Genomic DNA, 4,002 nt, shown 5'->3' with positions numbered 1-4,002 from the left:
CTACTTAGAATACCACAGACAAGGTTTAGACCTTCCGTATTCTCTTGAATGCCGCCATCAATTCTAGCTTATACCACGAAGATTCCGGTTAAAGGATCCAAGAGATATCCACTTAATCTAAGGTAGAACGGAGGTGGTTGTCAGGCACACGTTCATAGGTGAGAATGATGATGAGCGTCACGGATCATCACATTCATCAAGTTAAGGAACAAGTGATATCTTAGAACAAAAATAAGTTGAATTGAATAGAAGAACAATAGTAATTGCATTAATACTCGAGGTATAGCAGAGCTCCACACCTTAATCTATGGTGTGTAGAAACTCCACCGTTGAAAATACATATGAACAAGGTCTAGGCATGGCCGAATGGCCAGCCTCCCAAAGAGGGTTCAATCATAAAAACATGATCAAAAGATCTAAAGTGATCAAAAAACTCCAGGATGTAAAATACAATAGCAAAAGGTCCTATTTGTAGAGAACTAGTAGCTTAGGGTTTACAAAGATGAGTAAATGACATAAAAATCCACTTCCGGGCCCACTTGGTGTGTGCTTGGGCTGAGCATTGAAGTATTTTCGTGTAGAGACTCTTCTTGGAGTTAAACGCCAGCTTTTGTACCAGTTTGGGCGTTTAACTCCCATTTTTGTGCCAGTTCCGGCGTTTTACGCCAGAATTCTTGAGCTGACTTGGAACGCCTATTTAGGCCATCAAATCTCGGGAAAAGTATGGACTATTATACATTGCTAGAAAGCTCAGAATATCTACTTTCCAACGCAATTGAGAACGCACCAATTGGGCTTCTGTAGCTCTAGAAAATCCACTTCGAGTGCAGGGAGGTCAGAATCCAACAGCATCTGCAGTCCTTTTTAGCCTCTGAATCGAATTTTTGCTCAGGTCCCTCAATTTTAGCCAGAAAATACCTGAAATCATAGAAAAACACACAAACTCATAGTAAAGTCCAGAAAAGTAAATTTTAAATAAAAACTAATAAAAATATAATAAAAACTAACTAAAACATACTAAAAACACACTAAAAACAATGCCAAAAAGCGTATAAATTATCCGCTCATCACAACACCAAACTTAAATTGTTGCTTGTCCCCAAGCAACTGAAAATCGAATAAGATAAAAAGAAGAGAATATGCAATGAATTCTAAAAACATCTATGAAGATCAGTATTAATTAGATGAGCGGGGCTTGTAGCTTTTTGCCTCTGAACAGTTTTGGCATCTCACTCTATCCTTTGAAATTCAGAATGATTGGCTTCTATAGGAACTCAGAATCCAGATACTGTTATTGACTCTCCTAGTTAAGTGTGATGATTCTTGAACACAGCTACTTTATGAGTCTTGGCCGTGGCCCAAAGCACTCTGTCTTCCAGTATTACCACCGGATAGATACATGCCACAGACACATAACTGGGTGAACCTTTTCAGATTTTGACTCAGCTTTGCTAGAGTCCCCAATTAGAGGTGTCCAGGGTTCTTAAGCACACTCTTTTTGCCTTGGATCATGACTTTATTTTTTTTCTTTTTCTTTTTTTTCACTGCTTTTTCTTGCTTCAAGAATCATTTTTATGATTTTTCAGATCCTCAGTAACATGTCTCCTTTTTCATCATTCTTTCAAGAGCCAACATTCATGAATAACAAATTCAAAAGACATATGCACTGTTTAAGCATACATTCAGAAATTAAAAGTATTGCCACCACATCAAAATAATTAATCTGTTATAAAATTCAAAATTCATGCAATTCTTCTCTTTTTCAATTAAGAACATTTTTCATTTAAGAAAGGTGATGGATTCATGGGACATTCATAACTTTAAGGCATAGACACTAAGACACTAATGATCATAAAACACAAACATAAATAAAACATAAAGCATAATATTCAAAAAATAGAAAAATAAAGAACAAGGAGATTAAAGAATGGGTCCACCTTAATGATGGCGGCTTGTTCTTCCTCTTGAAGATCTTATGGAGTGATTGAGCTCCTCAATGTCTCTTCCTTACTTTTGTTGCTCCTTTCTCATGATTCTTTGATCTTCTCTAATTTCATGGAGGAGAATGGAATGTTCTTGGTGCTCCACCCTTAGTTGTCCCATGTTGGAACTCAATTCTCCTAAGGAGGTGTTGATTTGATCCCAATAGTTTTGTGGAGGAAGGTGCACCCCTTGAGACATCTCAGAGATTTCATGATGAGTGGGACCTCTTGTTTGTTCCATCCTTTTCTTAGTGATGGGCTTGTCCTCGTCAATAAGGGTGTCTCCCTCTATGTCAATTCCGACTGAATAACAGAGGTGACAAATGAGATGAGGGAAGGCTAACCTTGACAAGGTAGAGGACTTGTCCGCCACCTTATAAAGTTCTTGGGATATAACCTCATGAACTTCTACTTCCTCTCCAATCATGATGCTATGAATCATGATAGCTCGGTCTATAGTAACTTCGGACCGATTGCTAGTGGGAATGATTGAGCATTGGATAAACTCCAACCATCCCCTAGCCACGGGCTTGAGGTCATGCCTTCTCAGTTGAACCGGCTTCCCTCTTGAATCTCTCTTCCATTGAGCGCCCTCTTCACAAATGTCTATGATGAGTTTGAAAGGGACCTCGGGGATCACCTTCTTCATGGCCACAACTTCATAGAAGTGGTCTTGATGCACCTTTGAGATGAATCTCTCCATCTCCCATGACTCGGAGGTGGAAGCTTTTGCCTTCCCTTTCCTCTTTCTAGAGGTTTCTTCGGCTTTAGATGCCATAAATGGTTATGGAAAAACAGAAAGCAATGCTTTTACCACACCAAACTTAAAAGGTTTGCTCGTCTTCGAGCAAAAGAAGGAAGAATAGAGTAGAAGAAGAAATAGAGGAGATGGAGGTGGCTTTGTGGTTCGGCCAAGAGGGAGAAGTAGTGTTTAAGTTGTGTGAAAATGAAGGAGTGAAGATGGGTAGTTTAAGTTGTGTGAAAATGAAGGAGTGAAGATGGGTATATATAGGGGTGAAGAGAGGGGTAGGGTTCGGTCATGTATGGGTGGGTTTGGGGGGGGAAAGTGGTTTAAATTTGAATGGTGAGGTAGGTGGGGTTTTATGAAGGATGGATGTGAATGGTGAAGAGAATAGTGGGATTTGATAAGTGAGGGGTTTTTAGGGAAGAGGTATTGAGGTGATTGGTGAATGGGTGAAGAAAAGAGAAAGTGGTGGGGTAGGTGGGGATCCTATGGGTCCACAGATCCTGAGGTGTCAAGGAAAATTTATCCCTGCACCAAGTGGCGAGCACAAATGCTCTTTTTGCCAATTCTGGTGTTAAACACCGGGCTGGTGCCCATTTCTGGAGTTTAACGCCAGCTTCTTGCCCCTTCCTGGTGTTTAACGCCAGTCTGATGCCCCTTTCTAGCATTAAACGCCCAGAATGGTGCCAGACTGGGCGTTAAACGCCCATTTGCTATCTTCACTGGTGTTTAAATGCCAGCAAATTTTCCTCCAGGGTGTGCTGTTTTTCTTTCTATTTTTCATTCTGTTTTTGCTTTTTCAATTGATTTTGTGACTTCCCATGATCATCAACCTACAGAAAACATAAAATAACAATGGAAAATAGATAAATATAACATTGGGTTGCCTCCCAACAAGCGCTTCTTTAATGTCAGTAGCTTGACAGTGGGCTCTCATGGAGCCTCACATATACTCAGAGCAATGTTGGAACCTCCCAACACCAAACTTAGAGTTTGAATGTGGGGGTTCAACACCAAACTTAGAATTTGGTTGTGGCCTCCCAACACCAAACTTAGAGTTTGACTGTGGGGGCTCTGTTTGACTCTGTCTTGAGAGAAGCTCTTCATGCTTCTTCTCCAAGGTTACAGAGGGATATCCTTGAGCCTTAAACACAAAGGATTCTTCATTCACTTGAATGATCAATTCTCCTCTGTCAACATCAATCACAGCCTTTGCTGTGGCTAGGAAGGGTCTGTCAAGGATGATGGATTCATCCTTGCACTTCCCAGTCTCTA

The sequence above is a fragment of the Arachis duranensis genome, chromosome 9, assembly GCF_000817695.3.
Source record: "Arachis duranensis cultivar V14167 chromosome 9, aradu.V14167.gnm2.J7QH, whole genome shotgun sequence".
Lineage (NCBI taxonomy): Eukaryota > Viridiplantae > Streptophyta > Magnoliopsida > Fabales > Fabaceae > Arachis > Arachis duranensis.
Note: the sequence above shows the minus strand (reverse complement) of the source record.